Source organism: Chroicocephalus ridibundus, chromosome 2, assembly GCF_963924245.1.
Source record: "Chroicocephalus ridibundus chromosome 2, bChrRid1.1, whole genome shotgun sequence".
Lineage (NCBI taxonomy): Eukaryota > Metazoa > Chordata > Aves > Charadriiformes > Laridae > Chroicocephalus > Chroicocephalus ridibundus.
Window position 1 is genome coordinate 95,633,912 of NC_086285.1, and position 25,275 is coordinate 95,659,186.

Below are 25,275 nucleotides of genomic sequence, written 5' to 3' on the forward strand. Positions count from 1 at the left end.
AAGTACAAGGCCTGTTGAGCCAACTACATCATCTTCTACCGGGCTGCTCAATTAAACACCACTACTTTTCCATGTGCAAATAAAGGAAGTATTTTCATTGTTTCAACACTTTATAACCCTGTTCTTCTTTCTTTCATTTAAAGAAGTTGATCTTCATTAGCTTACAAACTTAATGACATTTGAAATGCCATGCCATTCAATTTCAGCTCCGAAAGTAAAATAGCAGGGTTGACTTTGGGAATTCCATCAAAATCCAATAACCCAACTCTTACACTCCACCTTTGCTCCACTACTTAGCACGTGAAGGAAGAGAGCTTCTGCAGACGTCTACTTTACACAACCACATGTATTAAAGGTATGCTTTCATGTCCTGTCCTCCCCCAAGTAAAATGAACTTGTACTCAACCCAGCAACATTTCTCTGTGTCTGATCAGTACCCCCTGCACCTGAACCCTGTCAATATTCTGCCAAGAATCCCCAAATGAACCTGTCTGTCCCTGTAGTGTCAGGTGACACTGGGTATCTGTCTGTTGCACCTCATCTTTGAACACCATGGGACATAAATTCCAACGTTTCATAGAACACTTTATAATCATTAGGACATGCTTTTAGAGAAAAGTGGAACAAAATAAGAGGTTGGTAAAAGAGGAAAAAATCAAGCAGGCACATAGGTCATTTGGCTCGACAGACTTAAGGATTTTCTTCCATCTGCCAAGACAGCAGTTAAATACAATAAAGTTAATCTCTGACAGCATATCTCAGCAAAATTTTCCAGAGCTTTTACATTCCCTTTAATAAAAACATTTTTAAGAGGCATGACATTATTTCTTACTCTCCAAATGAGTTACTCACTGACCTTTACTGACTAGGAGCAATCTTAGTACCATCTCAAATGTTATAAAGAATATTTGTTTTATTTTCCAGCACTACCTTTTCCTATTTTTGCTACTGGACATCACATTACAGAAAATGAAATCGGTAAAAATAAAATGCAAAGAATTCTCTTTGAGAAGCCAAGTCATATTCAGAAGACCGTTCCCAAGGGAACGGTCCCAAGGGAACAATTCTCCCAAGGGAGAATTGTTATTCTCTTCAAATCTTTCTTTTCTGTCTTATGTATATTCCCACCACTCTTGCAATTCCACAAATTATGGACTGAAATTACGTTAGCTTTTCATAGACAGTATACTGATGAGAAAGAGAGGAGGATCATCATTCTCTTGATGTTTTCATGTTGTGATTTCTTTGTTGTGTTCTCCGTAACTCCATCATGAGTGTTATTTATTAAATAACTAGGTTAATTAATGATAAGACCAAGCTGTTTCACCTTGGGTAAAATTCATAGACTAGTAAGATTGTTCTGATGTTTATGGAAGTTACATATTAAATATATAATTATATTTAAAGAACTCAGGTTTGCACGAATAGGCAAAGTTTGCTCTGCCAAGTCTCCATTTTTAAATGAAATTAGTTAAACAGTGCTTATTCAAAGCAAAGTCAATTTCTTATAACTTGTCAGCAACTTCTACATGTGACAGCAATGGGTGGAATTATTTTTACTTGTAAAAATACAGTACATCTTATTCTGTAATATGTGTATGATACTTAACTTTTTTTTTTTTGGTGGTTTAACCAAGAGCAGTTTGCCAAACTCATATTAGGGTCCATGAGCTCCAAGCCTAGTCCTCAGCTACAAGGAAGAGTAACTCTTAATCCAGTTGAACTGTAGCAAATTACAACCTCAGCATCTCATTCTCTCTTAATCATTTAGAGTTTAGAGTGAGACTGTCACCTTCAACATCCAGACTGATTTCAAGCTTTGATTTGCTTCTATTATGTGCATCTTTTTGTGCAGCTGCAAAATCGCAGCACCTAGGTGCTCAGTTGACAGCAAAGCCTCTCCTAATTTGATTTTATAATTTGGATTTTGCAGACGTTCTAGATTTTGATAGGACTGACTGCATATGCTGGCATTAGCTCAGCTAGTTTATGAGCCTACATATAACTGGTACTGACAAACACAGAGGGACTGGTGGAGGACATTAAGGCTGGGGGCACCCTAGGTTGTAGTGATGATGAAATTATAGAGTTCAGGATCATCAGTACTATGCACAAAACATCAAGAAGTAAAATTACAACCTTGGATTTCAGGAGGGCTAACTTTGACCTCTTCAAGAAACTGCTTGGAGAGATCCTGTGGGCTGGGGCTCTGGAAGGCAAAGGGGCTCAAGAAAGCTGATTGATATTCAAAGACCACTTCCTCCAAGCTCAGGATCGGTGCATCCCTAAGAGAAAGAAATCGGCCAAGGGACGCAGGAGACCTGCATGGTTGAGCAGGGAGCTTCTAAAAAATCTCAAGTGTGAGAGGAAAGTTTACAATAAGTGGAAGAAGGGACTAACCCCTTGGGAGGATTACAAGAATGCCGCCAGAGCGTGCAGGGATGAAACAAGGAAAGCCAAGGCCACCTTGGAATTAAACCTGGCTAGGGATGTCAAGCTCAACAGGAAGGGCTTCTTCAAGTATACTGGAGGCAAAAGGAAGACCAGAGAAGTTGTGGGCCCACTGATGAATAAGGCAGGAGCCATGGTGACGGAGGATGATGAGGAGGCGGAGTTACTGAATGCCTTCTTTTCTTCAGTCTTTACTGCTCAGCCCAGCCCTCAGGAGTCACAGACTTTGAAGAAAGTAACAGGGAAAGAGGAAGACTTCCCCTTGGCTGAGGAGGATCAGGTGAGAGATCAATAAGGTCAATTAGATATTCACAAGTCCATGGGCCCCGATGGGATGCACCCAAGAGTGCTGAGGGAGCTGGCAGAAGTCATTGCTGGACCGCCCTCCATCATCTTTGAAAGGTCCTGGAGAACAGACGAGGTGCCTGAGGACTGGAGGAAAGCCAACGTCACTCCAGTCTTCAAAAAGGGCAAGAAGGAGGACCCGGGGAACTACAGGCTGATCAGCTTCACCTCCATCCCTGGAAAGATGATGGAACAGCTCGTTCTGGGAGTCATCTCAAGGCATGTGGAGGAAAGGAAAGCTATCAGAAGTACTCAACATGGATTCACCGAGGGGAAATCATGTCTGACTAATCTGATAGCCTTCTATGATGGCATGACTGGATGGATAGATGAGGGGAGGGCGGTGGATGTTGTCTACCTTGACTTCAGCAAGGCATTTGACACAGTCTCCCACAACATCCTCTTCGAGAAGCTTAGGAAGAGTGGGCTTGATGAATGGACAGTAAGGTGGATAGATAAGTGGCTGAAAGACAGAGCTCAGAGGGTAGTTGTAGGTCAGTGACAAGTGGTGTTCCCCAGGGGTCAGTACTGGGTCCAGTCCTCTTCAATATATTCATCAATGACCTGGATGAGGAGATAGAGTGCACCCTCAGCAACTTTGCTGATGACACGATGCTGGGGGGGGGGCGGGTGGCTGACACAGCAGAAGGCTGTGCTGCCATACAGAGACCTAGGCAGGTTGGAGAGTTGGGTGGAGAGGAACCTTATGAAATTCAATAAGGGCGAGTGTAGGGTGCTGCACCTGGGGAGGAATAACCCCATGCATCAGTACAGGTTGGGGGCTGACCTGCTGGAGAGCAGCTCAGCTGAAAGAGACTGGGAGTCCTGGTGGACAACAGGATGACCATGAACCAGCCATGTGCCCTTGTGGCCAAAAAAGCCAATGGCATCCTGGGGTGCATCAAGAAGAGTGTGGCCAGCAGGTCGAGGGAGGTCATCCTCCCCCTCTACTCTGCCTTGGTGAGGCCACACCTGGAGTATTGTGTCCAGTTCTGGGCTCCCTGGTTCAAGAAGGACAGGGAACTGCTGGAGAGGGTGCAGCAGAGAGCTACCAAGATGATTAGGGGACTGGAACACCTCTCTTATGAAAAAAGACTGAGGGACTTGGGTTTCTTCAGTCTGGAAAAAAGATGGCTGAGGGGGGACCTTATCAACACTTAGAAATACTTAAAGGGTGGATGTCAGGAGGATGGGGCCAGGCTCTTTTCAGTGGTGCCCAGTGACAGGACGAGAGGTAACGGGCACAAACTTGAGCATAGGAAGTTCCACCTAAACATGAGGAGGAACTTCTTTACTTTGAGGGTGGCAGAGCACTGGCACAGGCTGCCCAGAGAGGTGGTGGAGTCTCCGTCTCTGGAGACATTCCAAACCCTCCTGGACACGTTCCTGTGCAACCTGCTGTAGGTGACCCTGCTCTGGCAGGGGAGTTGGACTAGATGATCTCCAGAGGTACCTTCTAATACCTTCTAAACCTATGATTCTAATTGTGCATTATGAAGCAGTGACCATGGGGAAGTTCTGCTGAATTGCAGGCATTTATAATCTTCTACATCTCCTACCAGATTCTTTATTTCAACTGTGAAATATGCATCTTCTCTGTCATGGTACAAATACAACTATTTGATTTTTTATGTTACTAAAGTTGTATTACTCATCTTACACTACATGTCCTAACTCTTAGGAGGGCTCTATATCGTGCGTGTTGTGCCACCAGATCTATAACACATCTTCTCCAATCATCCTTTCCTACATCTGATTTTTTTCTCTCATTTGCATAAAGCTCAAAGATAAAATTGTTTTTCTCCCTTGGATTTGTATATTTTAAGTCTAACTTGATTAGTTAAATTGGTATTTTTCTGCTAAATGTGAACAATTACAATCAAGCACAGCAAGAATGATGTTCATTTTTTCCCTAGTGTTCTTGAAGTTCAACAGGTCCTACTGTAGCAATTAATTGGTATCGTTCTCTTTCTGCCTTTTGGTAATTAGATAGAATTTCAGGATTTTTTACCCAACAAACAGGTTCTTAAGAAAGGAAGTCCACTATGTATTCTCAAAAACTTCCTGCCTCTCTCCTTCTGAAACTTTGAAGAGCTTTTCAGTGTTGTTTTATGAAAAAGGAAGTATCATGAATCATAGGTAAAATACAATAATTATTTATCTGAAGCAACTGCCTACAGATATTACAGTAGTAGGATGCCACCAGTTCATCTTTTATTGCCTTCTACTTTCTGTGTAAATGGAGTTCAAGAGGGCTATAAAAATCGGTGTGGTATTTCCTGAACAGAAGCATAAATAGTAAAAAGCAGGAGATTTGCTTATTTGTAAGCTGAACTCTGGAATTTATGATTTTAACTAGTAATAATCAGTTCAGGATCTATAGATACATTTAATTAAATATATTCTATTGCAATAGAAGAAGCAAAATGCTCAACTGATTGCTATACTTTACTACATTGAGTATCTTGTACAGCATAAGTGCTTAATCAGATCACAATTCCATAAGAATGGCACATTCTATAAACCATGGCACCTTTCAGTATAATTTTGGAAGAGGGCTTGGAAGAGGCAACTGGGCTGCCATTTGAGGACCTACAACAAAAGAGGACCTGGGACTAAGACATAGCTAAAGAAATTCAACCTAGTTGCATGTATTGACTCTCTCACATGGGTCTCTGGAGAAGATGGTGAAAAAATAAAAATGAAAAAGGCCATGTAGCATTTAGTAGAGCCAGCTTTCAGATGCTGATTAGTGAACTGCTTCTTCACAGGTATGGGGAAAATTGCAATTCAGGTGCAACATTTGCTGTCCCATTCAGAAATTCTGCAACAACCAGTAGCCATTACATATGCAAAAGGTAGAAAGATCCCACAAGTTTATGCTAGTTCTGCAATTCCAGAAGCTGACGTTCAAGTGAGTATAATTAATAACTGCTTCGCTTATTATATCAACTCAAATTTTAATTAATATATACTGCATTTGTCTTGAGACACAAGGTAGAAAGATCTAAAATGTTCGCTGACTGCCTAATGATTGTCCCACAACTAGCCTATCTAATGGCTCCATAGTCTGACTAACACACATGATCTGGCAGTAAAAACAAGTTTGCAGTGTGCTGAGATAGTAAAATCACTTCAGCTTTTAGGGCTTTGAGGGGAAGATGTGATGTCTTGCATTTTACCCACTAAAAAAAAAAAAAGCTTCATATTGCACAGCACAGGAAATCTATGTTATCCCTCTGTAGATGTCAGATCCCCATAATGTCAATTACCACAGGGGAACTTGTGTACAGGTAACAGTACATATCTATGTACCTATGGGAAGGGAACAACACAGATGAGTCCATATGTCAATCATGCAAGTGAACTCACAGACATCAGTCAACAAGCAAGTATAGCCTGTAGTGTCAATATGCTCTTATTGATATTGAGAGGAAGCACAATTCTCACAACAATTTCTCCAAAGTCATCAGAACGAGCTGTGGAGCAAAACAGCATACAACAAAAACATGGGGATCTAATAAGTTATAGGAAAAAAATTAAGGGTTTTGGCTCAGAAATTAAGGTTTTAGAATATTATGCATGCTTACTAAAATATGCTACCTCATCCCATGTACCCTGAATAAAAAAAAAAATAAAAAAAATAATCTCCCATGTGTTGTTTCAGTGGCATAGTTCAAAACAATCTTCACTTAGAATAAGTCAGAAGATGAGTATGATACTGTCTAGGTCTGCAAACACAACTGCCTATTGTCAACATACCTTTCCCTTTTAAGTAGTTTCTGTCATCTGAATGTGTGTTATATTGCTCCCACTATGGAGATTATACACTGTCACAGAATGCCAAGGAACAGAAGATCATTGGGCAAGTTCCCCAATGTGCAGCGTATGCTGTCGTCATGAATGCATGAGCCTCGTCACCTACTATGAACGCAAGCTGTTCCCAGATAATGTGAAATAATTTGCTGTTGCATATACAATAAATATTAAAACCATCACCGCAGTGTGAAATTAAGTGGCTGCCTGTTTTCTGAGAGATATTTGTATATTTGCTAATGGAACAGGCATTAGCAAAGAAACCATCTATAATCAGTTTTTATTGAGAAATGGCAGGAGAATTTAAGCTTAAGAATTAAATTAAATTAAATTAAATCTTAAGAAATATGTTTTCTGGAGGGGCTATTCAGCCTTTTCTACAAAAATTTTACTTCACTTCTATAAATCAATGGGAGTTTTGTCATTGTCTCTAAAAGAAGTAAAATTACACCCTACTTAAACAACCTCTTAGTTATTAGACCATAGGGAATTCAAAACTGCTTTTCTCCTCATGCATAAAATTTTCAGTAATCTATAAAATACTGTTTTTCTGCATACTGTAACCTTTTGACGTGAATGCTTGGATTGAATTACACACTTCCTTCTAGTTTGCTCTTGACAGTACCAGCTCTTACCAAAGTATCTCTGTATCCTGGTATCCTGGCTGGGAAACCTTTGTACGTTGATGAATTAGTGATCTATAGAATTGTTTGAATGGCCAAAAAGGAGGATGTTCATCCACAGGCAGGATCTGCAGAGTGTGCCATAGGAAAATCCATGTGTTCTGTCCCAGGTTGCACAAAAGCTGGGTTTCTCAGCATCTGGTGGGATATAAGATTTACTCATTATATATATTCCTCATTTTACTCTGTCTCATTAAAACAGCTATTTTCTTAAGCCATTTGTTGTCAGGCCTTTCCTACTGAGATCCAGAAAGAACCCCGCATCATCTCTCTATCTCTCACACACACACTTCTCCTTGCCCCAGTGCAGAAAAAATTCTCAGGGCTATTCTTGACTCATCTATCTTTTATATTTTGTTCTTCTTCAAACAGAAATGGATCTGCAGAATGTTATGAAGCTGATTAGCCCCTTTCTCCAAGAAATCAGTCAAGAATATGACTGCAACTGTAGTTGCAGAGCTCAAGTTCTGAAGTCATTTAATCTCAGAGCCAACATTTTTAACTTGAGACTTTTTTCCCCTCTTTGGGCAAAATAAAGTATATTACTACACTATTGCTGAGTGGTTAGCACAGATTATAACCTAACTAAATTCACTGAGAGTCTACAAACACAATCTGGATGAAAAAAATCTCAAAAACTCAGTTCAGCCAGAAAAAGTCTTGGCAACCTAGAAGGTAACGCTCTTCCAGTAGTCAATGGGCAGATGACTAACAGACAAGGTGATATTATGGAATCCAGCTTTCAAAAACAAAACCTGTTTTGCTCCTGAGAGGCTCACTTTGAGCAGAGGGAAGACGGCTTAAGTGTCCAGCTTCTGATCTCACCTGAATTTACCCAGTGTGAACTCCAGAAATGGCTGCTTTTTAGCAATGAAAATACCATTGCAAACATACAGCTGACAAAGTTCAGGAAGGCTGGGGAATGAAAACAGCTGTGTGAAATCTAATGCCAGAATCCTTCAGGTTAGCCTAGAACTCCATTAAAGAAGATTTCTTGCTTAACACAAAACATTTCAAAAGAATTATTATTTGGGGAGCTTCAAAATCAATCATGCTGATAGATGGTTTCATTTGTCTGAAAAAGGGCTGTTTCAGTACTGTGGGAGGGAATAAGGAACAGCAGCTAAGTCGGCTGTAAGCCACTTGGCACAGTGGTGCAGCACACACTGGTCTGCATCATGGTGATGGAAGGACAGAAAGCTCTTAGAAAAGTAAGTGGATAGAATCAATCTCACATGAAGCAGCCAAAGTCCTAACTACCATTTTCATCTGAGGATTTCTTCATTAAAAGAACTGATTCTCCCCATTAAGCAGCAGTCTTTGCTAATAAATGTGACTGGTTTTGTTCAAGTATTCACGGAGTAATACTGAAGCAGCAGATTTCCTTACTGAGAGTGTCCTGAGCAAGTAACTATTAAATTAACTATATTTTACAGGCCGGGCCAGAAACTCTTGCATATATAAGGATTCAGAATTAAGCTACAATCAAACTACACGGTTTCCACTCAGTGCAAATGATGATGGGCTTTAGAGGGCAGATATTCCTCATCTGACAATCTGCTACATGGCCACTCTAATGCTAATGGCACTGGATCCCTAATGAGGCCAATGCCAGTACAGGATTCATCTGGAGTGATGAAGGTCAGCTGCATCACTCTCAACATGCCTCCTACCAGCACAGGAGCCTGAGGGGAAAAACTAACGGCTCATCAGTGGCACAGATGTGCCTGCAGGAAAATGTTCCTCTGGTTATTTATGGTTGGATTAAGTCATTTACAGAATCTCAGTGGAGCCAAGGGGCCATAACCAGACTTGAGAATCTATTTTCTTTTTTTAATCCTCACAGGAATTTCTGAATACTGTTACTAGACTGCATTCACAAAAAGTTCCCCTCAAAGAAAAAGTGGTTTCATCCAAACCCATTATTTGAAAGAGGTTTCGGGGGGATTTCTGCAGAATATTTCCCACTAGAAAATCAGGGTGAAAAGAACAATTGGCATGTGTTCAAGTATAATCTATCCATTTAGTAGGGGCAAAAGAAAGCAGGAACTATAAAGGAGAATGGGGTAAAAGAGACAATGACCCAGTACCCTCAACAGTCACCAGAAATATCTCTGGCAAACATACAGTTTAATGGTAATGCTACTAAAGCAAAATATTCTGATGTATGCTAAAGTATTTTTGGAACAATTTCCCCTCAAAAAAATGGGGGTTCTGTGTTTTTGCTTTTGAGCAGATAGAGGCCAAAACAGTACATCAAAATATCAACACTTCCTCAGTGACAGAAATTCTCTTTACTGGTCAGTTCTACCAACGACTGGCAAGGATTTGTCTTTGATGAGTGAGAACAGAAGTTAATCAGAAGAAAGGATTATGTGAACCTTGAGATGGACAAAGCTGAGATATTTCAGAGGAAGCCCCATAGAGGAACAAATCAGAGAAAGAGTCAGCATATGAATGAAGTGCAGGTTTAGGAAGAAACTGAAAAAAGATGGTTAAACCTTAAGTACAGTCTTCCTGCTAATGGTCTCAATTTCTTTTTCTATTTTAGCCCTCTAAACATCATTTGTTAAGGATTCTTGTTACAGCTAAATGATAGACCTAGTATGTGATTTAACAATATTCTTTAAAGAATACATTGCTTAATTTTCATCAGTCTTTCTCTTTTCTACTACTTAAACAGTGCAAAGTGATCTTCCTTTGGATCGTTTCATATATTTAGGCCGCTTCCTATACACAAGTGCATCAACACTGAATTATTCCAATTATCTTCATATTATTTGTCATACACATGAAGAGAAGGTCAGTTTTAATTTATTGCATATGTAAAACATCCATCTGGGAAGCAGTATACACAAATTTAATCATCCCTACAGTGAAGTGAATCACCATTTCCTTCCCTCAGCACATCATAAAACCTATCCTAATAAATAAAAAGTTTTCTCGATTTCTGCATTAGTTCTTCATTAGCTTTCTCTGAAAAGTCAAGATAATTCCTGATACATGTGCCATTTTATATAAACAAATTATTTTATCTTATTTCTCAAATTCTATAATCTAAAACACTGTCAAAATCCTCTATTAGATTATTTTACATGTAAATCCTTTGTGCCTAAGAGAATAACGTAAACTCACAAAGGTCATTTTTGTTTTCTATCATATAGTCAGTCTACTCAGTCAGAAAGTACTAAACAGATCTATAGTCACAGCACTGAATAAAGTAAAAAAAGAAATAAAAATTTTCATAAACAGGATAAACATTACATATGTGTGCATAAAACACAAAACTAAGTACCAACATTTAGTATTTTACAGGTAGCATATATATCTTTAATTCTCTTCATAATCTCAAATAATCCTGCAGGTTATTGTGATTATGCTAAACAGTGTCTAGGTTATCCTACTGCTAAAATCATCAGTTACATTAAAAATATTTTTTTTCACATTTTTGAACCTTTGTATACAGTTCTGAAACTTATAATTGTGTTTAAAATAATCAATGATTTACTTATGCATTAAAAATTAAAATATGGACATTTTAAAATTGTTAATGATGAAAAAGAAGAAGTTTTAAAAAGTCAAAACTAGATCTGCTCCATCGATGTAAATAGTAAGAAACTTCCATTTGATTAAAACACTACTCTTAAATGATAAACCTTTTAGTAGAATGCATATTCATGTTAGAAAATAAACTGTTCATTTTATATCAGATGAAAAATTAGCTTTGTTTTACTTAATTTCCTAGTGGAAACCACTGTGGTAAATGACAGAATTTGCAGAACAATGAAAAGGGCAGAAGAAGAAAGTCGTGCACGTGAAAGAATAAGAGGTTTTTGTAAGCATTCTTTCTGAATTTGTATGATATCATATGCTCTACTACCTCAATAAAAGGAAGGTTCAGTGTCCTACTTTTAAATAAAGAATTGAAAATCATCATGCAAAGTGGAAAATATTCATCAATGTATTCATTTAGTTTTTCAAGCAGCTTGCACAATGTTAAAATTGTGCCGCACATGACATTTCAACACACAGGCAGGATAGACTCCTCAACTGCATAAAAGCAAATGTGCTTGCTTAAAGTAGAATACATGTTTAAACAGAATGATGAAGAGCCAAAATAAAAAATGTGCCTGTTCACCTATACTTATTTTAGCTCTACCCCAAAATATATTAACGAATGAAGCAATCCGACTGCTAATGAGCAGTTGTGAGTTACACAATCTCCAGACTTACTAAACTGGACATAAAGTTTTGCATATACTGCTTGTAAACAAAGATGTAGGGAAGTGCAATTTTACTTTAACAATGTGGCTTTCTGTGAGCACACTGAAAACATACTGTAGTAACAGAACAACCCTGAATGAAATCAATAAGCTTAAAGAATTTAAATAGCTTCCAGTATTGGGGACACAGAATTTACTACAGGGTACCAACAGCCTTAATTTGGCAAGGCCCGAGTGCTTTGCTGAATAAGGACTTCAACATATGCATAAAGTTTAGCTGTAAAATATTACCAAGTACGGCCCATAATGAAGAATTAGCTGAAAATCAGGAATGCTTCTGGTCTTTCAAGTGTATTTTTTGCTTGAAGTTAATAAAACTTCTTTCACGAATATTTATTATGGAACAGACTTTCTGAATTTTATTTCTTTGCTTGCAATCCTTTCAGCCATTAATTAAGCAACAACACAGTTTTAACATTTCTCTCCATGCTTTGGTTCATGTCTTGTAAGGTGGTCTATGAAAAATTGCAAGTGTTCAAGAGATCAATTATAACCAAAATAGGAGTCAAATATTAGTTCTTGAAGAGCATTGCTTGGGGTTTTCTATGAAATAAATTATAAGCTAGGGTACTGATTTCCTTTGTGAGAAATATATTTATAGAATACTTGCACTTTTCAAGTTTCCCTGAAGAGTTTTGGTGAAATCTGTTGCCTAGTCCACAAAGCCCTTCATGCTTATTCAAAATGAGTATGTATTTTGATTCATATTCACAGATGCTTACCTGGAAAATTTTAGGTTGCTTTGGACGTAACTCAAAAAAAAAGTTGTGCTCGGAAGCATTTGCAACTTTAACTGGATACTGACTGACAAGTACATGTGCAGACAGGTGAAAAGACCAACCTCTCTTACCATGGATGTGCTGGAATCTCCATTACCCCAGATCAAATTTGGCCTTCTGTCAATAGTTTGCATAGAGAGGGAGGATGATTAGTTACTTTGGGTCAAAGATGTAATGCTAAATTCCATACTTACTTATGCCTTCTGCACATCACCTCTAAATAAGGTAAAATTTTCTGTGACCTTGTCTATTGCTGTCGCTTGCCACTGTGAAGATCAATTTAACTTTACAGCATCCAAAGCATCTTTTATTCCCTTTTGCTGCCACAGCATATCTCAACACGATTCTTTCATTGAGTGCTCTTAGGTCCCCAGTGGGCACTTAAGACTCTCAGGGTAACTGTAATAAAATGCAGTCTGACTGGCTGCAACCTACTGGCTTTCCTGCACTCCAGGAAAAAAAAAATAAAGAAAGAAAAAAAGAAAAAAGGAAATCTCACTTCTACCCTCCAAAGAAACATTGCAGGGGGCTTAATGTTTTGGTTTTTAGAGGGAAAAAAAAAAGGGGGGAGGGAGGTGTGAAATCAAGGTGAATAATGTGAATATCTAAGGAGTGATAACAAAATTCAGAAAAAAAACTAATAAGCTGGCTGCAAGCATTCAGTGCAAAATCGAATTCATTGCGTGCAGAGTAAAGACTGTGATTTGAAGTCAGTCATAAAAGCAGAATTAAGGAGAAAACTAGGCCTTCAAACAAGGAGTTCTGATATTATTTTAAATGCTAGATAAGGTTATACCATCCAAAGTCTCAGTTTTTAATATATGTTTGCCTTCAGCTCACCTGGCAGATCTGGCAAACAGAATTAGTTATGTAAACCATCTACTCAATGTCTTCTCAAAGTCACACAGAATAAGCAGTTACATAACTTCTTCAGCATATGTTTTTTTAAAAATTTGTTTACTATTTACTATTCTTATTGCCTGCAGGTGGTTGCTAGTATACAACAGCAAACTGAATATGTATTCTAAAACAGTTTTAAACTTCAAATATTGTTCAGTACTTAACAATATTATCATCCACCTCGTTTTCAGCTTGCAAAGTCAGATTTCAAGGGAAAGATAGAAGAAAGACGGTGGACTTTAGCTCTTTAAAGAAAACCGCTTAAGAGTCCCCACTGTTTCTGCTTTGAAATTAGTTAGAGGGGGGCTTGATGCTAATAAATTATTCAGTACAATGTGCAAAATTAAATGCCATTTACAAATATTTTAGACATTAACTTTCAAACTTCATTTTAAAAAGGTATAGTCACAGAAAAACAGAGGTAGCAAGGTATTTCATCATACGAGCATTTAATGTTTAAAATTATTAGCTTCAAAGGAAAGCAGTAGTTCTAAATAAGAGAATATGCTGTTTTATCTAATTTGTTTTTAAACCTCAAGATCTGTATGTTTTCATGCTGCACTCATGGAAATTTTGCAGACCCAAATTTATTTCCCTCGGTCAGTGTGGCTGCTCAAGCATTTAACTGTCTATTTATAGGTTTTTTGAGGAAAACATGTAAATTATCTGTCTACTGAAAGATGACAGGAAGATTAAAGGAAATATTTGCTGTTTAAGTATATATAAATATTGTTGGTTTACGTTTTTCACCTCAAACTCCAGTTCAGAGACTTAAACCAATTCAAGCAACTAGGTGGGTATGGAAGGTCTGTTAGAGATAACTGCTCTCTGCATCAGCAGTTACACATCACCCCACTGCAATCCAGATAAGCTTGCAAGATTGAGGTATTTTTCTCCCAACAAGACAGTTCATGTCCTACTTGTGGTGCTTTAAAATACATCATACAGTCTTTATGTACCTAATTACAACATATGTTTTGAGATAAACCTGAAAGTATAAATTGTGCACTATTTCTGTCTTGAAAACTAAAAGTCCAGCTCTTCTGTTTGGGGCTGAGAACAGTCTCACCTTGCAGCAATCACTCTGGCTAAACCATGGTGTTAAGATATAGAAGACCAAGCCCACTAAAACTGATTTGCAACTACTCTGCATCTGATGGGTAGAATCACAACCAAAATAGTGGATTTTCAGTACTGATTATTGGGTGAATTTGAAAATTATAATACATCCTTACAGCTATACGTCATTACATCTTTGCATGAATCATCACCAAATATAAGAAACGTACACACATTTTTTTATATATATATGGTGCTTCGAGAATATTATGATTTATATGTTCAGTGCATACGCTGCAAAAAAAAATCATGTTAATTAAAGGAGTTCCAAACCGTGTCTGCTTTTTCATCATTTAAAGACTGACTAAAACTTCTGTAAACGTAATTACACATGCTTGTAAATACACATAGGTTAATTACATGCTTTAAAAAGAAAACTTTATAGCTTTTGCCTTACTTATTTTTCTAAGATGTTTTAGATAAGGAACATTTTATATAAGCATTCATTACCGTGGCTTGTGCAATGTATAAAATATTTCACAGGAGAGTATTTTACATGCAAAATATATCAACAAATGATAGTCTTATTAATTGAAGAGCCATTCTGATCAGAAGGCAAGTAAGGCCTATGAATGCCACTGCTAAAGAAAAAAAACCTCTCAGTACTGAGTTTATTTCATCCCAGTAAAGCATGTTCAGGAAATGCCTATACTTCAGAAAAAAAAAACAACAAACAAACAAACAAAAAAACACCAGACTAAAAATGTGTAAAAGATTTCTGTCTCTTCAGGATATAAAAAAAGCAACATGAGAATCTTTTTTTGGAATTCAGAAACTACATTCTCCCCCTCCAGCCCTCCTACAGAGAAGGCAATATAGCCCCATAGCCCACTAAATACAGTGTCGCTAGCAATAGGCTATGGGCTTTGTACTGATGTTCAAGGCCTCAGAACTGAGTTCTGTCAGGATTACTTTGAACTTCTCTCGACCTGCCTGGAGCTTTCTTTTAGCTTGTTTAGCTATAACAGCATTTTTTTCCAGTGACTAGTTGCCTATGCCTAGTATGTTTGATTTTTGCCAATCTTTGTATTGTATAATCATAATAATATACACACTGTTGTAACAAGTAGTTACTCTGTGTAGAACAAAATATTCAAGACCCTAACATAATGGTGTAACAAAGAGAAATACAGTCCTGATATGACAGTGGAGGCTTTAGAACCAGGGACTCAGGGTGCAATGTAGAGGAGCACAGGCATGGGATGATAAGAGAAGAAACACAGGGTGGCTCTAGAGACCCCAGAGCCATACACAACTAGACTATGATCAATTAAAAGAATGCAGGCATAGAGCTGGGCAGAACTAGCTAAGGGTAACAAGGAGAATAACAAGAAGTATCCAATATATGCAACACGCTTCCTACATAGTAAATTCAGCTTTAACAGGGACTTACAGACACACAAAGAAAGAGCAAAATTTGCAATGTGTGTTAGCTAACACATAAAAATGACTCTAAGCAGATCCTACAGTTAGGAGGAGGCAATTATCATTAACATCATACTGCTCCCAGCAATAGACTCAGGATCCCAACAACTTGCATGCCCAATTGAAGCTGTCAACTGTATGAACCCAAGGGGCAGTGGAAGGGTGAACATAACAGCAAATAAAGGGGTAGATACCAAGAATTCCACGTTTAATAATTTTACTGTATTACTATTATTGATGTTTTTCTATGATACAGGTTGAGGGTATTTTGCTTGCTTTTTATTTATTTTTCTGTAACAAATGTGAAGCAATGAATATTCTTTCATTACTCAGTTAAGATTTCTATCACACGAAGAAATTATTGGCTTTACATGTGTCAGATTTGTTTACGTTTTGCCCTTCAGAAGACATTGAGTGTAACAGAAGCTTCAGTTTAGACCCCTGAAAAATTCTATTAAAAGATTTCTTAGTGTCTCAACAATAGGAAGTAACCTTCCAGTTCAGTCAAATCTATGCAACCTGATGTTCATTTGGAACATTTTCCCGCAGAATGTTTCACAGACTGTTTTTGCTTCTACACACCATTTATCTCTGTTTGTGTGTACCAACATTTACATTTAAAAAGAATTCACAGGGGTCTATAGATTTGTGCAGATATCTGAAGAAAAAAATATTTTTATGCTCTGCTGTCTACTTTTTGAGGCATTTAATCCTAACAATATTATTTGGATAATGCTTTTCGTTTCAGTTTCAAATAACATAGAATGGAAGAAAGGTTTGATATAATTAGGTTGCTTCTAGTAGAAGCTTCTTTCATAAGGCTTCCTGTAACTTCAGGGTATCTGGAGCATCTGTTCACACGGACAACATATCCCTTAAACTGTGAAGTGGACAATGTATCAGCACAGACTGCATACTAAAACATCAGTGTACTTCTATGACCCTCCCTTCTCAAATGAAAATGAACATCTTTAGCTGACCTTTTGCAGAAGTCCTTTCCCAGAAATGTAAAATAATAGGAGTACATACCCCACATACTGCCAAAGGATATGGTCTGCTAATTGAGGAATGGTTACATGCAAGAACAAACATGAGAAGAGACTACATAGAATATGGTTTCCCTCATGGAAATATTCTTGCAAAACAAGCCAACTGTAAGTAGAGTAGGTTGCAGCTATTCTAACACTAGGTAACAAATTTCAAAGCTGAAGGCATCCATCAAGCTAATAATTTTAACTTCTTTGCACACACTTTACAGTTACTTCAAGCAGATCTGGAAATCTGAAAGACTATAGGTTTTGATTGAAACAAGTGCTGCTTCCTTACTGACTATGCTAATTCAGCAAAATGGTAAAACTGAGATGAATCATCATGTAAATCTGTAAGAAGCTTTAAAATACTAGCTGCAAAATGAATACACATTTTATATCTATTCATAAAGCCAAGAGACTAACAACCTGAATCTTCCTGAAATCTGCTGAACTTTACAATATGCTACAGAGTAAGAATTCTAATATTAAGAATTTAAAAACCCACTAAACCTAGTACATGGTACAGTCACAACTACTTGGAATAGAACTGCCTTTTCATTTTATCTCATTATTATAATGTGCAGAGGTAACGTACATTTCCTGGTAGAGACATTAAGTACGTTCATGTTCCAGTACAAGACACATGCTCATGATGTTTCACTAATAAGTAGCAACTAAGAGAAATATGCATCAGAATTCTGCATCAGAATTCCAGCTGCAGAGGACCTAAAAAAATCTCTGCATTTGCACTTCTAGCTTCACATTCAGTTTTCAATCCCCTAATATCCAAAATGCCTAAATGTTAACATGCAGCTGGCCACCCTTCTGACACACATCAACAAGCTCCTTTGTCAAGAGAATAAATGTGGCAGAATCTACATAAACACATGAAAGTGTTGTCCCAAAACAGACTACTGCATGCAACTAGCAAGCTCCAAACAAGTTTTGCAGCTTCCAAAGCATGGGAACAACTGAAAAACACCCTCTGCTTTTTAAATCTCAGAGAGCATCCAGGCACTGCTTCAAAGACGAGGTATCCTTATTGAAGATACTGCTTCAGAAAGCAATTCAGACCAGGAGCTTAGCCTGTCTTCTTCCTGAAGTTGATCCACAGAATTCCATTCTTCACTAATTATACAAATATGTCAGCCTTGCTTGCCTTTCCTTCTAGGGCAAAGGAAACTATATTTTGCCTGAAGAGGCTCTGCTTCAATAGTGAAACTTGCCTAGAATATTCAAGATACGCATCTCCCATTGCTGCAGATGGTTGGTCCCCGGTGTGGTGACTGAAGGCACAGTGGTTACACTCTTCAACATTTGAAAGGTTGTGCTTGCAAATTCAAATGTTGAGCAAGCTGGAAACAATGAGGCTGGATGCATGTGGTCTCAATGCATCCCAAATCCCGAAGTCTACTATTTCCTGCCTGTCTCTCTGAAAACTCAAAATCAGCCATTAGGAAACACCAATGCAGATAAAATGGCATAGAGAGAGCAGTACATTTTCTAAAAATGCATACAAAAGCTGACCATGCCTGTCCATGAATATCTGCCATTCAAAGTTTCAAAATTAATTATGCCTTCAACAAGTGGATCATCATTACACATAAGCAACACCACACCATACATCTAAAATTTTATGTGTTTGTATATCTGTACATTACAAGAAAAAAATGATTTTTGCCAAGATTTAAGCTGCCTGAAATGAGACTTTCAGTCTTGCGAGGAATGAATCAAAACAGTTCAACAGATGAGTAAGAGAGAAAGAGTGACCAAAACAAAGAAACCTAAGGTGAGAAAAAAATTACAGAATAGTTAGGAGCCTGTTTACGATTTTTTTTTCTATTCAAAATTATAGCAAAGATTTTAGTTTGCTTCTGAAAAAGTGAATAAAAATCTGCAGATGAGTTGTCATCTACAGTGGGACTTAGTACTTCAGTACTAAGGAAAAGAAGCTTAAGGGCCTTTGTGGACTATATTTCCTGCTAAGTGTATTATGTGCATCAGGGGGTGGGGGAGGAAAGGAAAAAGAAAAAGGCTCAGAAAAGTGTAATTCTCCAAAATGTATTCTTTCTAATGAGTGACTTATTTTCTATGTCTGAAAAGTCTTCAGTTCATAATTTATTTTAGGGATTAGAAGTTTTTAAAAGTTCAAATGAGTCCCAGTTGTCATGTTATGCCAATGTAATGACATTGTTATGTGTAATATGTCATCAAATTGACATCTTTGTGGTACCAAAGGGGAATGAAAGATAATGGATTACAATGAAGGACCTTGAAAAGTTAGGTTTCAGAGTTTAATGATTTCAGCTTACACAGAAATCCTTTCTCAGTGTAGCATCCTACTTCCTCTTGTTAATCCTGTTATTTCATTGTCTCCTTCATTTAGGCTTAAAATATTGGTAACAAACTATTCTTTAACATCTGCTTCTAACAACTGTATTTTTAATAGTGGTCTTACTTCAAAGCATCCTATACTGCTGTGATTAGCCTCACGAAGTCTCTGACAATTCCAACCATTGAAATAAAGAGTCATTCCCTATATATAATGTTCTGGCCATTGTCCATTCTTTTCACACTAAATCAACAAAATCCAGTACAATGATTTGTTCTCAGGCTCAAGACATTTATGTGAAATCAGTATGCATGATAAAGAAGAAGGTAAAACACATTTTACTGATTGTGGCATGTACCCAAACTCATAACAGAACAGTGGAAACATGTAAATTCTCTAAACATCTTGTCAAACAATATCTCACCTTTTATTTGATTCTATTCATACACAAGTATATATCTTTAATAAAAAATAGAACAACTACAAAAAGGAAGGAAAGACATCCACTGCAAAATAGCCCACAGCATTGTAGCAGCTTCCTGGTGCAATTAGAGCTGGAGCTTGTACCAGAGTTTCCCACCTATCAAGTGCATATTCTAGCAAATCTGAGTTAGTTGTTCAATTTTTTCATCAGTTGTCAGAAATGGGCATAAAGAAGTTGATTTTTATTTTCAAACAGATCTTCATAATTGTGGGTGTTGGTAAATGTACTTGGGGGCAATCTGGCAAGATGCCATCTCTGAAAGCATTCAACACACCCTTAGGATGGCATAAACTGGTAGAGCTTCATTCAATTTAAGAAAACTTTGTATGTTCAAGGCAGCTAAGGACATGAGACTAACAGTGCATCCAAAATTCTTTTCCTTCTTGTAATTCCATGTAGTTTGAAGTCATTAAAGACTTTGTATGTCCAATTTCTAATGGCTGCAAAAACCTTGACAAATTAAATGCATCTCTGAAATGTCACCTGTACCGGGTGTAGGTGGCAAGACTTTGGGCCATGTGGAGGCTGCAGGAGTAGCTTCTGTGGAAGGAGATCAGAGTGTCTCCTGTTCCAGACACAGCTGGTTTCAGCCTCCTCCTCAGTGGACCCACCACTGAACAACGCTGAGGATGTTAGCCATGTGTGTGATTCTTCTTAACATAGTTAAGAAAGGGCAAAAATGACAGGTGGAGACAGGAGGAGGGAGAACAGTGTAAGGAGCAATCCTGTGGGCAACAATGTGAGACAAGAAGGAGGGTGAGGAGGTGCTCTAGACGACATGCCGGAGATTCCCTTGCAGCCGTTGGTGGAGCAGTTTATTTCCCTGCAGCCCATGGAGTTGACCATGTCAGAGTAGATATCCATCCTGCAGCCCATGAAGGTCCCCACACTGGAGCAACTGGATATTTCAAGAGGGAACCACAGCTCATGGAGAGTCCATCCTGGAGTACAGCAAAAATGTGAGGAGGAAGAAGCAGCACCGCTGTTATGGACTGACTGTAACTCCCATTCCTTATCCTCATCCTCCACCCAACCCTGCACTGCTGAGTGGGCATCAAGCTAGTGACCACGGTTAATCCACAACATCACCAAATTCAGATTTGCTTTGAGCAATGAATGAAAGTTTGTGCTTATCAATTGTTATGGAAAATTGACTCACCTCTCTTGAGGTCAAATGCCCAGCTCAAATAATGATTGTTTGGTTCTCTGAAGGGCCAAAGAGTCCAAACAAATATTCCTGTAAATATCAAAACCAGGAAGATATTAAAATTAGATCTTTATTTGTTAAGTAAACTGAAAGATTTATTAGGAAGTGGCAATTATACCAAAGCCTAAGCTCTAGGAACCTTCCTGCCTCCTTTGGAGTGCCTCTTAGAAAAGAATGTTTCATGTATTTTTCTTTTTTTCTACCATTTCTCAAAATGTTGCCCATGAACACAAACTACCTAATGAAATATGGTTCTCCTTATTTGTAACCATTTTCAGCTAATACACAAATACAATGCTTAAAGTCAAGTAAGTCTTCTACTCTTTTTTCTGCTTATTTACATCAAAACTTGACTACTTTCTTCTACTCCTGAGACAGATTCCTATTTAACTACTTTAAAATATTTTATGAAGGAGAAAGTCAAATTTATCCCTTTCATAACTTCTTGAGTTCTCTCTTGCACAGAAGAATCTCACTTGCAGATTCATTTACAGATATACAATGGGACAAATATCCATTATGCATTAATTCATGCCCCCCAAAAAAACCCTCATTAGACAGGGAAATTCATGATGTCTACCACACTTCAGGAAATGCTTCCTGCAGTCTGCACATGTTAACAAGGAACAGAACTATATTTACTCTGCAGAAGCAGGGTTCATGGAACTCATTAAGTATCTATGTGTATGTGGATAAAGCATTTGTTGTAGTCCTTGGACTCAGTCCTCAGACCTGCCAAGCATCAGCAGTTACTGTTAACTCAGCACTGGAAAGGGTTAGGCCTTCTAGAATTACTGAAAGACAGAGAGAGTCTCTTGAGTGACTTCTGAATTAAATCAGTAAATAGAACACTGCATAAATGGAAACAAAAGCAAAAACAGTGCCCTTAGCGTATGAACTGTAAAAATGGGTTACTATCAATCATATTTAGGGACTATATAGTGGCAGCCTGAACTTCCATGCTGCTGAACACCATGAGATACAGCATTAGCTGCTCAACTTCGTGGAGAGAGCAGAAGCCAAGCTGTTGTTCAGATACATAATTAAATGTTAGAAGTCCTAAACTGAGAATCTGAAAGCTTTTGAAAACTTGAAATTTTTGTAAAAAGACCTTTCCTAAAGTTGAATGTTGTGGTTTATTTGCCTTCAAGATTAAGATATAAAAGAATCTATATTTTCTGTTTTCATTTTTCTCCACCTGTCTATTTTCAGTTTTCTAGAGCTGCTATTTATTTGTCATAGAGCGTCACCATGGTCAAGGCTGCTTTCTATTACAAGCTTCGTGATGGTTTTGAGTTAAATTATTGTATGTCCTGGAATTCTGAATGACACACATATATAGCAGAAGTTTAAGAAAAGCTGATTTACTTGCTATCTGATACCATAACCTTACCTTAAAGGCTTATAAATGAGGAGATTAAAGAATTGGACTCAAATAAAAAGGAAGAGATGTCACTACTATGCTATGTCTTGTATGAAGAATTATCTTTAGACTTTTTCATGCTTTTTTTGTTTTGTTAAATAACAAATCATTTCTATACATAGATGCACAAATGTGAATATTTTATAGATACATAAAATAAATGCTTAAGTGTTTTTATTTTATAAAAAATGTGCACATGTGTCTACACCCTGAAAGAGCATGCTATGCAGCTGGCTTTCCGATTGCAGCAATCACTTCTAATTATTTTCATGTACAAACCTATATTTGGTAGCACACATTAACTTATTCTACTGAAGTGAGGCTCAGCTGAGGGATTATTCAGAACACTAAAATGCCATTGGAAAACATTAGTTCTCTGACAATAAAGATCCTGCCAGAAAGAGTCACAAGAATCAAGACCCAACTGTTTCTTTTAATTAAGAATATATATTTTTTTTACTATGTTTTTTCATTAGTGTGTTTCTAAATAAAACTTGGCAGCTTTCTAGAGATATTAATTCTTACAGTGAAGTAGTGTTTGAAACATAATAATCTATTCAGGCCAAAATATATCTTATAGTTCACCTTAACAAGGATAAATGGGCCCAGACTCATAAACCCAACAGAACCTTGTTGACTTAAATCAACTGAAGATCCATCTCAGAATACTCTCTCTATTATACCATGATGACAGCTTTTTTCCTTTTTTTTTCCCTGTAAGAGCATTTACTTCTTATGTCTATCTCCTTTGTTATTTCTCTCTTCACTCCAGCAACCTTTTCTCTTTTTTAATGCATACCTGAAAATACTGAATGCTGCCATCTCTGCTTTTTGCAACAAGAAAAACTAAGGAACAGAAATGTTACTTTCCTGGTCCCACAATTAGTCTTAAGTAAAACTTGTAATAGAATAGCAAATAAACTATTACCTGTCACTAAGAGTTCTTTTGTACATATACTCTTCAAGGTTAATTTTGGATTAGTCTTCACAATTAACATTTTCTGTAAGTTTTGTCTCAGATTGCATCTAATATTTATTAAAAAGTAATAATAAAGACTTAAATAAGTTCAGGAGTTCTCCAAAACAAACTGCTATCTCATGCAAGCGAAATATAATAGCTTTCAATCCTTCATCATTACGTACAGCTAAACAAGAGGAGGACAATAGCAACATAGCACATCTCCTCTCAAAATGAAAAGTCACTGAAAATCATTTAAATAAGTGAATCCCTCAGGACAGAGAACTTTAATCAATATGAAATATCTACAGCAAAAACATACTTCCTTTTACTACAATACCCTCAGATTATCAGCACTATACAGCTTTAATGGACACAGGAATTCAACCTTTTGTGACAACATATTTGTCAGAATTCAGATTATTAATTATTGTTCTCCAGTGTTTCACTTAGGGAGACTGAAAATAGGGATCCATTCAACATGTAGACCACTCCAGTTAGAGTACTTGACTTTCAACCATCTTTGCTCATAGGGTTGGTTTAAGATGGTGGCCTCAAAAGTTTTGAAAAAAATACTGCTGTTGATGGGCAGCATACACCCTCTGGCAAAGAAAAGAACACATAAATAACATGATCCCATAAATAACCAAAATATTTAGATATTCCATTAGCCTGTGCTATGTAGGGAGTGCCGTAAGCATGCTCACCAGAAGATTTTATTATTATTGTAACAACATGGAACCTAAGCATAAGGTTTAATATTGCCCTGTTCAATTAACAGTTTGAATAGCCACTGTCTAACCTGTGTAAACTGCCAGAAGATTGACTTCTAACTCAATACACCTGCATCATTCACTTTTATCACTGCTTAGCTAGTGGGACTTATGGGGGAGCTCAAGGCAGACTGTTTCACTGCACCACCCAACCCAGAGAATCTCTGTTATCTCCTATCACTGAACCACACTCCAATCCAGTCTGGTCCAATCCAACAGAATTTATTCAAAGCCAGAAGACTGCCTTACTGGCATCCAGGTTTCTTCCCTCTCTCTTTTGGACCTCCATCAAGGCAATTTAAATAACCAGTAACTACCCACTTGATTTTATCAATGACTGAGTCATTTCCTGAAGAAAAAAGTATGTTGGAGTCTTTGCCTACCTTCCATAGCCTTTCTACCACTACAGTGGAGGTATCAGGAAGCTGCAAAACTGTGTAGAAATGGTTAATTCCTAGAGTTGAGTACTGCTTTTTGACCTAAGTCTATGGCATCACATAAAAACAGACATGCTTGCCAAGAAGAATTCAGTACATCTTAGCAAGAATGTGCTTTAAAGAGAATGATTACAGATCACTTGCTTTTAACTGAGAAAAAAAGTGGAATTGAGTTTCCGTGAAGAATTATGCAAGGAATGCTCGCTTTTCTCAAAGTTTTGGCTGTCAATAGCACACCACCATTTCTACACGAAGAAAAATATGACCACCTGGTTTTAACTCTCACATGAATACATAATGCCAAAGACTGACAGACTCACAGGAGTGTGTGATTTCTTTTTTGTTTTGTCTTGGAAGCTGTGCACACCTGTTTATTTCCTGAGGTGAGGTTTTCATAGGACAGAAGGAATTAGATGACAGTAAAACAGAAAGGGAGAAAATAACTGAAAAGAAAGAAATAAAAAGCCTGTGAAAACATAGAAAAGAAGTAAACAGGGAAAATGGAGGGATGCTGATGTAAAGGGCCTGAAGGAGAGAACAATCAGAGAGCGGAATCAAGCAGTAATTGTGTTGACAAGGGAAAGAATGTCCAGATTAAAAACTTTGAAAATTGCCTGCACTGATGGCACCATCTCCTTTGTAGCCACCATACTCTGCTCTTATCAGATTAATTTCTAGGTATTATAGCAATTGCGTTTTTTCTTCTCTGATTTAATGGCCGGGGAGTTCTTGTTCTTTTCCCTCTTCTTTCCACCACGACCAGAATGACAGAGTCACTGTTGCAGTGTTCTAGATACTTGCTACAGAGGAAGCAAAATGAACTCTAAAG